Raw genomic sequence first — 14,644 nt, 5'->3', positions numbered from 1 at the left:
CTAGAATTTTAAAAAGTGCAAGCACCTTTGCTAGGAAGAAGCAAGGGAAATTCTTCCCTAGAACATTTAGGAGCCTAGCACTGCAAACATCTTGATCTCAGACTCCTAGACTCCTCAACTGTGAGAATAAATTACAATTGTTTTAAGCCACTTACTTGGTGGTATTTTGTAATGGTAGGCCTGGGAAACAAATACACACGTATAATTTCCCTAAACTTGATGGGAGGGTCATAGACTGGGGCCTGGCATTTTTTTTTTTTAAATGACAATTTCATAATAGATTACCAGACAAGAGCAGCTGACACTCCCAAGAGCATATGAGCTCACAGGTGAAAATAACTTGGCACCTGAAAAATATGAGTTTTGCAAAAGAAAAACAACAAACTAAAGGGGGGAAAAAATTCCAGGGCCACCTGAATGCTTTAGTCAGAAGAACATGTAACTCTTGCTCTCAGGGTTGTAAGTTCCAGCCCCACATTGTATGTAGAGATTACTTAAATACATATATACATACATACATACAAACTTATAGAGGAACCAAAGATACACAAACACATACACACAGAGAATATTAGCAATATAAAACAGGTACACAGGGTATTTTTTTAAAGACCTGAGTAGAAATACTACAAATAAAAAATGTAAAAAACAACATAACTGGTCACAGAATAATAGGGTTGAAGAATAAATTAGGAAAATGGAAGATCCAATTGAGGTGTTCAGCCAGAAAGCAGCAGAAAAGGATAAAGAAATAGAAATGAAAAATAAAATAAGAGATATGTAGAATAATATAAATGCTAAAAATCACATAATGGAAGATCCAGTGAGAAAGAAAATGTGGACAAGAAGAAATATTTGAAGAAATAATATAGATAAATTTCTCAGATTAAAGAGTAATGGAAACCAGATCAAAATTGTTCACAAAATACCAAAAAGTAAACAGATAAAAAAACACAAACACAGAATGAAATTTAAGAACCTCAAAGAGAAAAATCTGAAAGATTTCAAAAAGAGCATATAACCAAAAAAGGAGGAAGAACTGAATTTTCACCAGCTTTTAGTTAACATCTTTCCTCAAAGAATTCTATATCTTGTCTAAATTGCAAACTCTCTGGATGCAGAGGTTAGCTGAAGAATAAAAATAATGCAAATATTAGCAGCATTTATCACAAATTCTTGAACATGAATAAAGTGAAATGCACATCACCACCAGTAAGCATTAAGTGTTAATATCACCCACTGAAGGCACCCCAAAATCCTCAATCTCCAGAGTACCTCAAGCAGTCTATGTAGATAGTGCGTATGAGAATATCCAAGATTAAGCACTGTCTATATAGATAGTCTTCTTGAGGTACTCTGGAGACTAAACTCTAGGAAACAAACTGGGGATTGCTGAAGGGGAAGTGGGTGGGGGGATGGGGTAACTGGGTGATGGGCATTAATGAGGACACTCGATGCAATGAGCACTGGGTGTTGTATGTAACTGATGTAACTGATGAACCACGAATTCTACTCCTGAAACTATACGTTAAATAATTGAATTTAAATAAATATTTTTTAAAAGAGTTAATATCAGATTTTAAAGAATTGAAAAAATTAACAATCCTATGAAAAATGGGAAAATATAGGCCTGCATTTTTTGACAACATAATAAACACGATTAAATTTTTAGAGTAGTACCTACTCTAGAGTAGAGAGGGTCATCTAATAAATTTTAAGAGCCTGATATCATCCTGCTAGCATATTTCTATAAAATACAAATATTAACACCAAAACCCAAACTATTTAGGAAGTAAAATACAAAACCAAATAATAAATATTACAGAATACATTATGAATAAAATCAGTTTGAATAAGGTTTTTAAAAACTAAAATATTTTGGACACAATCCCTAAGGTAAACAATAGAAGGCATATAACAATTACTGATATAATTGTGGATTTCCAACCATATGTGAACATGTATTAGGATTTTAACCAATATATGACACAGCTTCAGAAGAATAGTACACATATTTAAGAGCTCACCAAAATAATAAATTAAAAAATATATTATATATATGTGTGTGTATATATAACAGGGATACAAAGGCTCAAATACATATGAGAAAAGCTAAGCAAACAGAAAATCCTCAAAAACAAAAACTCTATAATATTTTGCACAACCTGTCAAGACATTTTTTTAATTTCACCATGAATGAAAGAACAAAAATATCTCCTAACAACACTGAAAATTTTTATTCCATTCACAAACTATACAACTGATTTATTATTTTAGAAACACTGCAGTTAATTAAAAACATGGTTGCCAAACATAATTCATAGTCAAATAAGTATCGGGAAACATTATTTGATGCCATATCACTAAAACTTCATTTTGAAGAAAACAATGCTCTTTTGGAAACCATTGAGAATAATAATAAACATATATATTATAGAACATAAGCCAAAGTCCCCTGTTGGAAAATATTCCCTCTTATATTTATCCCATATTAATTGTTGCATAATGTTTTAAGTAAAGTTAATGTAGTGATACAGAAACCAAACTTCAACTCAGGAAACTTTTTGAAAAGCAACAAAAGAATTTGAACGAGGGGACTGGAGTCAAGATGGCAGAGAAGTAGCAGGTTGAGGCTACATCAGGTAGCAGGAGATCAGCTAGATAGCTTATCTAAACATTGCAAACACCTACAAATCCAATGGGAGATCAAAGAGAAGAAGAACAGCAATTCTAGAAACAGAAAATCAACCACTTTCTGAAAGGTAGGACTGGCGGAGAAGTGAATGCAAAACAACGGGAAGATAGACTGTGGGGGGAAGGGCTGGCTCCTAGCAAGCAGCGGAGCAATGAAGCACAAAAATGGGACTTTTAAAATCTGTTCCGCTGAGGGACATCACTCCAGAGGCTAAACCGGGGTGAAGCCCACGCGGGGTCAGCGTGGCCCCAGGTCCCGCAGGATCACAGAAGGATCGGGGGTGTCTGAGTGTCGCAGAGCTTGCAGGTATTAGAACGGGAAAGCTAGCTACAGAGACAGAGCCGAGGAGTGAGCTCTCAGCTCGGGGTTACCTTGAACCAGTCACAGACTGAGTGAGCTCAGAGCGCGGCCGGAGGCCAGGGAGATGGGAGTTATTAGGCGCTATTCTCTGAGGGCACACTGAGGAGTGGGGCCCCGGGCTCTTGGCTCCCCTGGGCTGGAAACTGGGAGGCCGCCATTTTCATTCCTGTCCTGTGGAACTCTATGGAAAGCATTCAGGGAACAAAAGCGAACGCGAGCGGATTACTCAGCCTGGCCCTTGGTAAGGGCAGTGCAATTATGCCTGGGGCAAAGACACTTGAGAATCACTACAACAGGCCCCTCCCCCAGAAGATCAACAAGAAATCCAGCCAAGACCAAGTTCACCTACCAAGGAGTGCAGGTTCAATACCAAGGAGAACAGCGGAATTCCAGAGGAGGAGAAAGCAAAGCACAGAACTCATGGCTTTCTCCCCATGATTCATTAGTCTTGCAGTTAATTTAATTTGTTTTAATTTCTTTTTCTTTATTCTGCTAATTCTTTTTTAACTTTTACCCTTTTCTTTTTTAACGTTTTTTAACTAGTTTATCTAATATATATAATTTTTTCTTTTTTATACTTTTTCTTTATTTGTTTTTTTTTTTAATTGTTTCTTTTTTTTTTTTTTCTGAACCTCTTTTTATCCCCTATCTCCGCTCCCCTCACGACTTGGGGTGTCTTCTGATTTGGTTAAAGCATATTTTCCTGGTGTCTTTGCCACCCTTTTAGTGTTTTACTTGCTCCTTCGTATACTCTTATCTGGACAAAATGACAAGGCGGAAAAATTCACCACAAAAAAAAGACAAGAGGCAGTACCGAAGGCTAGCAACCTAATCAATACAGACATTGGTCATATGTCAGATCTAGAGTTCAGAATCACGATTCTCAAGGTTCTAGCCGGGCTTGAAAAAGGCATGGAAGATATTAGACAAACCCTCTCGGGAGATATAAAAGCCCTTTCTGGAGAAATAAAAGAACTAAAATCTAACCAAGTTGAAATCAAAAAAGCTATTAATGAAGTGCAATCAAAAATGGAGGCTCTCACTGCTAGGATAAATGAGGCAAAAGAAAGAATTAGAGATATAAAAGACCAAATGACAGAGAATAAAGAAGCTGAGCAAAAGAGGGACAAACAGCTACTGGACCACAAGGGGAGAAGTTGAGAGATAAGTGACACCATAAGACGACACAACATTAGAATAATTGAGATTCCAGAAGAAGAAGAAAGAGAGAGGGGAGCAGAAGGTATATTGGAGAGAATTTCCCTAATATGACAAAGGGAACAAGCATCAAAATCCAGGAGATGCAGAGAACCTCCCTCAAAATCAACAAGAATAGGTCCACACCCCGTCACCTAATAGTAAAATTTACAAGTCCTAGTGACAAAAAGAAAATCCTGAAAGCAGCGCAGGAAAAGAAGCCTGTAACATACAATGGTAAAAGTATTAGATTGGCAGCAGACTTATCCACAGAGACCTGGCAGGCCAGAAAGAGCTGGCATGATATTTTCAGAGCACTAAATGAGAAAAATATGCAGCCAAGAATACTATATCCAGCTAGGCTATCATTGAAAATAGAAGGAGAGATTAAAAGCTTCCAGGACAAACAAAAACTGAAAGAATTTGCAAACACCAAACCAGCTCTACAGGAAATATTGAAAGGGGTCCTCTAAGCAAAGAGAGAGCCTAAAAGTAGTAGATCAGAATGGAACAGAGACAATATTCAGTAACAGTCACCTTACAGGCAATACAATGGCGCTAAATTCATATCTCTCAATAGTTACCCTGAATGTTAATGGGTTAGTGCCCAAATCAAAAGACACAGGATATCAGAATGGATAAAAAAACAAAACCCATCTGTATGTTGCCTACAAGAATCTCATTTCAGACGTGAAGACACCTCCAGATTTAAAGTGAGGGGGTGGAAAAGAATTTACCATGCTAATGGACATCAGAAGAAAGCAGGGGTGGCAATCCTTATATCAGATCAATTAGATTTTAAGCAAAAGACTATAATAAGAGATGACGAAGGATACTATATCATACTCAAAGGATCTGTCCAACAAGAAGATCTAATAATTTTAAATATCTATGCCCCTAACATGGGAGCAGCCAACTCTATAAACCAATTAACAACAAAATCAAAGAAACACATCGACAATAATACAATAATAGTAGAGGACTTTAACACTCCCCTCACTGAAATGGAAAGATCATCCAAGCAAAAGATCAACAAGGAAATAAAGGCCTTAAATGACACACTGGACCAGATGGACATCACAGATATATTCAGAACACTGCATCCCAAAGCAACAGAATACACTTTCTTCTCTGGTGTACATGGAACATTCTCCAGAATAGATGACATCCTGGGTCCTAAATCAGGTATCAACTGGTATCAAAAGATTGGGATCATTCCCTGCATATTTTCAGACCACAATGCTCTGAAGCTAGAACTCAGTCACAAGAGGAAGTTTGGAAAGAACCCAAATACATGGAGCCTCAACAGCATCCTTCTAAAGAATGAATGAGTCAACCAGGAAAGTAAAGAAGAAATGAAAAAATTCATGGAAACAAATGATAATGAAAACACAATGGTTCAAAATCTGGGGGACACAGCAAAGGCAGTCCTGAGAGGAAAATATATAGCATTACAAGCCTTTCTTAAGAAACAATAAAGGTCTCAAGTACACAACCTAACCCTACACCTAAAGGAGATGGAGAAAGAACAAGAAAGAAACCCTAAACCCAGCAGGAGAAGAGAAATCATAAAGATCAGAGCAGAGATCAATGAAATAGAAACCAAAAAAACAATAAAACAAAAAACAAAACTAGGAGCTGGTTCTTTGAAAGAATTAATAAGATTGATAAACCCCTGGCCAGACTTATCAAAAAGAAAAAAGAATGGACCCAAATAAAATCATGAATGAAAGAGGAGAGATCACAACTAACACCAAAGAAATATAAACGATTATAAGAACAAACTATGAGCAACTCTACGCCAACAAATTTGACAATCTGGAAGAAATGGATGCATTCCTAGAGACATATAAACTACCACAGCTGAACCAGGAAGAAATAGAAAGCCTGAACAGACACATAACCAGTAAGGAGATTGAAACAGTCATCAAAAAATCTCCAAACAAAAGCCCAGGGCCAGACAGCTTCCCAGGGGAATTCTACCAAACATTTAAAGAAGAACTAATTCCTATTCTCCTAAAACTGTTCCAAAAAATAGAAATGTAAGGAAAACTTCCAAACTCATGAGGCCAGCATCACCTTGATCCCAAAACCAGACAAGGATCCCATCAAAAAGGAGAACTACAGACCAATATCCTTGATGAACACAGATGCGAAAATTCTCCCAAAAATACTAGCCATTAAGATTCAATAGTACATTAAAAGGATTATTCACCACGACCAAGTTGGATTTATTCCAGGGCTGCAAGTTTGGTTCAACATCCTCAAATCAATCAATGTGATACATTAATAAAAGAAAGAACAAGAACCATATGATACTCTCAATAGGTGCTGAAAAGGCATTTGACAAAGTACAGGATCCCTTCCTGATCAAAACTCTTCAAAGTGTAGGGATAAAGGGCACATACCTCAATATTATCAAAGCCATCTATGAAAAACCCACCGCAAATATCATTCTCAATGGAGAAAAACTGAAAGCTTTTCCGCTAAGATCAGGAACACGGCAGGGATGTCCATTATCACCACTGCTATTCAACATAGTACTAGAAGTCCTAGCCTCAGCAATCAGACAACAAAAGGAAATTAAAGGCATCCAAATCAGCAAAGAAGAAGTCAAACTATCACTCTTCGCAGATGATATGATACTTTATGTGGAAAACCCAAAAGACTCCACTCCAAAACTGCTAGAACTTATACAGGAATTCAGTAAAGTGTCAGGATATAAAATCAATGCACAGAAATCAGCTGCATTTCTCTACACCAACAAGACAGAAGAAAGAGAAATTAAGGAGTCAATCCCATTTACAATTGCACCCCAAAGCATAAGATACCTAGGAACAAACCTAACCAAAGAGGCTAAGAATCTATACTCAGAAAACTATAAAGTACTCATGAAAGAAATTGAGGAAGACACAAAGAAATGGAAAAATATTCCATGCTCCTGGATTGGAAGAACAAATATTGTGAAAATGTCTATGCTACCTAAAAAAATCTACACATTTAATGCAATTCCTATCAAAATACCATCCATTTTTTTCAAAGAAATGGAATAAATAACCCTAAAATTTATATGGAACCAGAAAAGACCTTGAATAGCCAAAGGAATATTGAAAATGAAAGCCAAAGTTGGTGGCATCACAATTACGGACTTCAAGCTCTATTACAAAGCTGTCATCATCAAGACAGCATGGTACTGGCACAAAAACAGACACATAGATCAATGGAACAGAATAGAGAGCCCGAACTCTCAACTATATGGTCAACTAATCTTAGACAAAGCAGGAAAGACTGTCCAATGGAAAAAGTACAGCCTCTTCAATAAATGGTGTTGGGAAAATTGGACAGCCACATGCAGAAAAATAAAATTGATCAATTTCCTTACACCACACACAAAAATAGACTCAAAATGGATGAAGGACCTCAATGTGAGAAAGGAATCCATCAAAATCCTTGAGGAGAACACAGGCAGCAACCTCTTCGACCTCAGCCACAGCAACATCTTCCTAGAAACATCGCCAAAGGCAAGGGAAGCAAGGACAAAAATGAACTATTGGGATTTCATCAAGATCAAAATCTTTTGGGGGCGCCTGGGTGGCTCAGTGGGTTAAGCCGCTGCCTTCGGCTCGGGTCATGATCTCAGGGTCCTGGGATCGAGTCCCACATCGGGCTCTCTGCTCAGCAGGGGCCTGCTTCCCTTCCTCTCTCTCTGTGATCTCTTCCCTTCCTCTCTCCTACTGTGATCTCTCTCTGTCAAATAAATAAATAAAATCTTTAAAAAAAAAAAAAGATCAAAATCTTTTGCACAGCAAAGGAAACAGTTAACAAAACCAAGAGATAACTAACAGAATGGGAGAAGATATTTGCAAACAACATATTAGATAAAGGGCTAGTGTCCAAAATCTATGAAGAATTTAGCAAACTCAACACCCAAAGAACAAATAATCCAATCAAGAAATGAGCAGAAGACATGAACAGACATTTCTGCAAAGAAGACATCCAGATGGCCAACAGACACATGAAAAAGTGCTCCACATCACTCGGCATCAGGGAAATACAAATCAAAACCACAATGAGATACCACCTCACACCAGTCAGAATGGCTAAAATTAACAAGTCAGGAAACAACAGATGTTGGCGAAGATGCAGAGAAAGAAAAACTCTCCTACATTTCTGGTGGGAATGCAAGCTTATGCAGCCACTGTGGAAAACAATATGAAGGTTCCTCAAAAAGTTGAAAATAGAGCTACCCTATCACCCAGCATTTGCACTACTGGGTATTTACCCTAAAGATACAAACGTAGTGATCGAAGGGGCACGTGCACCTGAATGTTTATAGCAGCAATGTCCACAATAGCCAAACTATGGAAAGAACCTAGATGTCCATCAACAGATGAATGGATAAAGAAGAAGTGGTACGTATACACAATGGAATACTATGCAGCCATCAAAAGAAATGAAATCTTGCCATTTGTGACAACGTGGATGGAACTAGAGGGTATCGTGCTTAGCGAAATAAGTCAATCAGAGAAAGACAACTATCATGATCTCCCTAATATGAGGAAGATGCAACATGGGGGGTTAAGGAGGTAGGAGAAGAATGAAAGAAACAAGATGAGATTGGGAGGGAGACAAACCATAAATAACCTTAATCTCACAAAACGAACTGAGGGTTCCAGGGGGGAGGGGGTTTGAGAGAGGGGGGTGGGATGGACATTGGGGAGGGTATGTGCTATGAAGTGTGTAAGCCTGGTGATTCACAAACCTGTACCCCTGGGGATAAAAATACATTAGATTTTTATAAAAAATAAATTTAAAAATATTTAAAAAGAATTTCAACAAAATTCTATTGCCAAAGGCATTCCATCTAAAGTGTCAGGTCTGAGAAAGAAGGACCAGCAAACAAAACTTAAGAATGAGTGACCAATGAGCCAGAAGGTAAAATCAAGAGGGGATATACTGAAAATACTGTGAGAAAAACTTACTTCTTGAGTGACGCTCTGCGTCAAATGCTGGTCAGGTAAGAGGAGAACTAAGAACCAACAGATTTAGCAACATGGAGGTAGGTTTTTTGTGAACTGAAATACAGCAACAATTTCAAGAGTGATGGAGGCCAATGCCTGGTTGATCTACGTTCTAGAAGAGAATTGTCAAGGAGGAAGTGGAGAAGTGCCCAGGTGGCTCAGTGGGTTAAGCCCCTGCTTTCGGTTGGGGTCATGATCCCAGTGTGCTGGGATCAAGCCCTTCATTGCGCTCTCTGCTCAGCGGGGAACCTGCTTCCTCTTCTCTCCGCCTGCCTCTGCCTACTTGTGATTTCTGTCAAATAAATAAATAAAATCTTTAAAAAAAAAAAAAGAGGAAGTGGAGACTGAATATGAATGTAAGCACTTGAGAAATTGTGCTACAAAAGGGAGTGAAATAAGGGCAAGAGGAAGATTTTTTTTTTGATGAGAAAAGTAACGTGTTTGTATGCTGTCATAGGTTGAATTATGTCTTCTCCCCCAAAATACATTCAAGTCCTAACCTCAGAACCTGTGAATGTGACCTTTTTTTCCAAATAAGCCTCCAGACGCTAGAAAAGATACATGAACAAATTATCCCCCAGAGCCTCCAGTAGGAACCAATACTGCCAACACTTTTCAGCCTTCAGCCTCCAGAAGTCAGAGAATAAATTTCTGTTGTTTGCGGTACTTTTTTAGGCAACCCTAGGAAACTAATACATATGCCGATGGACATGACCCAATAGAAAGCAAAATGTGTTTACTGGTACAGAAGAAAATTGATGGGATGATACCCTGGAGTAAACTAGGGAAAATGGGTTTTCCCTACCTTGCTCTTAAGGTAGGCACAGGCTTACATCTGTCTGTGGTAACAGGAAGGCAGGGACGCCGGCCACGCCAAGAAACTAATGAAGAAAAAGACGGGACAGTCACCAGGTACTACAAAACCACCTCATCAGTGGATCCATCAAGTTCACATGCGTATACAACTAAAGGTTTAATGGAGTAAACGCCTCTATTTAGAAGAAAATATTCAAGGATTTTGCGCAGTCTCTTCATTTAACCCTCCTAACCAGGCTAGGGGGTGTACGTTGTATCACCACATACTTGCCCACCTCAGAGACCAACGTCTTCCCGTCCTCCTTCAAGGACTCACTTCAAACCGTTTACGATGACATGGGGGTGGGGGGTACAGGATAGGAAAGTTCTGATTTCCCTTAGATTCCTCACCCACAGAGGCACAACTGCCGCTGAGAGAGAAAAGGTAACCCATCGAAAACTGTCACAATCCGACGGGGGAAGGGTTGCGCACGTCTCCGCTCCCCGCAGTCCGCGTACCTGCTCAGGCTGTGGGCAGCCAGGTTACTGGGTGGTCTTGCCTGGGCGAAGAGGGCTCTAAGGTGAAAGAGTTGGAAACTCTGAGCCTCCCAGACTTCCTGCAAGGCGGAAGCCTGCAAACCCTGCAGACTCCAGCCCCGCTGTTTTACAAACTAACATTTGGGCGGAGAGGCCGGGCGTCTGCGCCCTGGGGCTGCAGCAACGACCGGCGTCGAACGCAGACGCAAAGCCGCGCTGTGGGCAGTTGACGCAGCGTCTCCCTCGCTCCCCAGCCGCGCGCCCCCGCCGGGCGCCCCTTACCCCGCCGCGCGCCCCCTAACCCGCCGCGCGCGCCCCCGCCAGCGAGACCAGTGCAGCTAGCTCCAGGAGCCGGCGTTTGAGCTGAGTCTTTCCCGGAATTGAAAGCGAGGAATTTCAACAAATGTGGAAGGCTGAAAAGTAGCCAGGTCCATCCAGACGGCTGTGTAACGCTGCACAAGTGAGATTCTTTTAGGCATCTGGCCTAAAGAAGTTAAAACACGTGCCTCTTCGGTGCTTTGAGACCTTGGGCTTCACCTGCAAAACCTGAGCCCCAGCCGCTTATCTGCCGCTATCGAAAAGTTATTTTCAGCCCAGTGTTTTGGAGAGTCCTTTTCCAGACTCGAAGTTCCCACGGAATTCTGCAGCAGCTTCGCGGTTTTAAAATTAAAACAGACTAAGAAGTTTGAATCATGCGACATAAGCTAGTCTCTTGCCATCAGATTCCCTGCACACACTGCTTTCATATGCAATTCTACAAGGTAGAGTTTTTTGATAGTTTGACTTAAAATAATTAATTTCGTCTTTTAATACCAACTTGATATAATTTAATTTTTTAATAATGGCTGGTTTGCTGTATGATTATTCAAATAACGAGTCCAGAACAAAAGCTGAAAGGAGAACTGCAAAAATGGAAGATGGCTCAAGATTGAGGCATAGAAGGATCCTGAACTCACCTCTTCCCCCAAACACATCTAGAGCTACATCTGGAAAATTTCCCTCTGCAAAGCCCTTTGAAAGCTAGCTAAACAAGAGAGAAAAGGGCTACACCGAGACAGGTAGAAGAGGAAGACACCAAGTCTTGAAAGAAACCCCACCCCAGGCCCAACAGACCCACAAAATTAGGAGAGATCTCATAATACAGCACTTGTCCCTGAGGAGAGAGGGGGGATTTGTGCCCCACACCAGGCACCCCAACTCTTGAGACCTGTAGTTGAGACACACACCCCTAAAATGTCTGGCCATGAAAACCGAAGATTACTTCCAGGAGAACCATTATAAATATAGAACAGAAAATCCACTCTTAAAGGGCTTGTGCACAGATTTACTTGTCACCCCCTCAGTGCCCAAAGCAAAAGCAGCAGTTCAAAAGGCACCTACATCATAAGCAGGGGAGATTAATTTGCTAATCTTAAAAATATTTCAATTTATATTCAATTGATATTGTGGTCATTGCAAGGATCTGGGTCAATTTAAATTTTGACAAGAAGTGCAATTTCCCCTTGACTCCAGCATTTTCTAATTTTCAGAGTTATATAGAAGATATTTATTCATATACATGGGTCCAATATACTTATATGTAACATAAACTTTTTATATATTGAGATATACTTGTTTAAAAGACAGAAAACATTTGTGTTTCAGCACACAATAATAAATGCTTGTTAAGTAAATGTTAACTTTTCTTCAAAAGTTCAAAAATATAAGAGATCCATGGAAAATTGTCTCCTAATAGATGAAAGAAGAGCTATCATGCCAACACTAGTCAAAAGAAAGCTTTAGGTTTTATATTAATTTTACATTAATTATAGAAAATCTAGATTTTTGAGTAAAGGCTATTACCAGGATAAAATGGGTTATTTCATAATGATAAATAAGCCATTGATTAAGAAGACATAACAAACCTAAACATCTGCAGACCTTACAAGAGAGGAACAAAATACATAAAACAAAAAACTGATAGAACTCCAAGGAGAAATAGATAAATGCACAATTAAAGTCAGAGATTTCATCATGCTGAGTAAGGAAAGGACGAAGGGATAGTCAGGGAGAAGTGGGGAGATCCCTGACTATGCTCAGAAACTATTCCTGGCAGGCAAAAACGCTAAGACAGAATGGACAAGAGATAAGGGAATAGACCAGGCCACCTGGTCCCAGATGTTAGGGAGTGTTTTTCTTTGGCAGCTACGTTGTAATCACAGAAAAACGACCAGATCTCATAGAAATAAATCATTAAGGATGATGATCCTTGCTCAAACCAGATGGCACAAGAATCTCAAGGTCACAAGCATACTGTTTTCAATAAACGATCTGTCCTAAAAAACCTTCAGTGGCAACCCATTTAGGACCTCTCTCATGCTAGAGAGCTTTCTCTTTCCTTGGCCTTCACTTAAACTTTCACTTCACCCTTTTGTGTCTGTGAGATTTCTTCTTTGACTCTGCAAAATCCAACATCCATTCCAGACTTTTTAAATCTGAAACTTGAAACAGAAACTTCCTTAACCTGATAAAATGAAAAACCTACAGCTAACATCATACCTATTGGTAAAGATTGCTTGCTTCCTCCCTGTGATAAGGAACAAGATAAGTCTGTCTGCTCTCATTATTTCTTTTCAATAATGTACTTAGTGGAAGTCCTAACCAGTGCAAAAGTGAAGGAAAAGAAACAATTCAAACTGGAAAGGAAGAAAAATAAAATTTTTAATAAAGAAAATGATCTATGTAGAAAATCTGATGAAATCTTCAAAAATTAATAAGTTTAACATGGTTACAGGATATCAGATCAAAATACAAAAAATCAACTGTATGCTCTAGATGAACAATGAGGAAGTAAAATACCATAAATACCACTTAACATGGCATCAAAATTATATTTATGTATAATGCTGAAAAAATGTGCAAAAAACCTCTACACTGATAACTCCAAAAAAATTGCTGAGAGAAAATAAATGTCGAAGTAAATGTAGCTATACCATGCTCATTAATTGGAAGATTTAATAATGTTAAGATGTCACCTCTCCCCTACTTAATATATAAGTTCAGAACAATCCGAATGAAAATACCAGCAGGGCTCTTTAAAGAAACTGGCAACCTGATGGAAATTAAAAGAACCTGCAATAACCAAAACAACTTTGAAAAAGGATAAAGTTGGAGGACCTCAAACAATATGCATAGTCCCAGAGGAGTTCCTGGTACCCCTAGGAATAAGATCTTGTTTACAACTGTTGAGCAACGCCCTCCCTCCCCCAAGTGGCATCTATAGCTCTCATAGTACACAGTTGACAGTGGCTTCAACATGGCCTTAGGGTTCTTTCTTCTCTTCAGATCTTTGGAAACCCTTGTTTTTTGGAAGGACTGCATAATGACAGTCCAATCTGTTCTGTTTGTTTATAATAACAGTTGGGTGGATTTTTCCATCCCATGAAACACCTGAATTACAGGTATGGGAATGTGTGTGAGAAAAACAACAAAAATTTTCGTAAAGTTTTGCACAGGAGGGGAAGAAGCTGGGGCCATTTGCTGTTATTCCCAATACCGAGAAGTAAGATTAAGAGAAGAGCAACCAAATTGTAGCCAAAGCCATCTGGCAGATGCTAATTCAGAAGTCAGTTAAATTCAGGGCACCTGAATGGTTGAGTCGGTTAAGGCTCCTCTTTCAGCTTAGGTCATGATCCCAGGGTTCTGGGAGCTCAATGGGGAACTTGTTTCTCCTTCTGCTTGTCTTCTCTCTCTCTCTCTCTCTGACAAATAAATAAAATCTTAGAAAAAAGAGTCTGTTAAATTCAAGGAGTTTGCAATAGTTTGGGAGAGGTGGGTAAGATGTTGTCCTTATGTGGAAGGGTCCAGGAGCTGTGCTAAAAGAAAAAGAATATTAATTATCTTCCCCTCCCAGTAACTCCAATTGTTTAAGGTATTCCATCCCTAGGGGCTTAGGTTTTCTTACTATCCTTCTATTGCCACAAAATTAATATGCCTCAATCCTGTAACTATAACTTCTAATTGTCCTCCAATCTCACCCAATTTTTTTCATCTAGAAGAA

At 39.1% G+C, this 14,644-nt stretch overlaps 1 protein-coding gene across 1 annotated transcript in view; it reads right to left on the bottom strand.

The window, feature by feature from the left end:
- The window catches only part of CCDC7 (coiled-coil domain containing 7), a 469,805-nt gene extending 458,970 nt beyond the window's left edge, over nucleotides 1-10,835 (bottom strand). The window contains exons 1-2 of the mRNA XM_059187454.1: nucleotides 10,588-10,835; nucleotides 10,079-10,154 (exon numbers count right to left, since the gene is read on the bottom strand). The gene's annotated coding sequence lies outside the window, so the exon portion shown is untranslated. The remainder of the gene's footprint in view (nucleotides 1-10,078; nucleotides 10,155-10,587) is intronic.
- Nucleotides 10,836-14,644: the final 3,809 nt, after the last annotated feature.

Source organism: Mustela lutreola, chromosome 8 (genome assembly GCF_030435805.1).
Source record: "Mustela lutreola isolate mMusLut2 chromosome 8, mMusLut2.pri, whole genome shotgun sequence".
Taxonomy (NCBI): domain Eukaryota; kingdom Metazoa; phylum Chordata; class Mammalia; order Carnivora; family Mustelidae; genus Mustela; species Mustela lutreola.
Note: the sequence above shows the minus strand (reverse complement) of the source record. Positions and strands in the feature narration are given on the sequence as shown.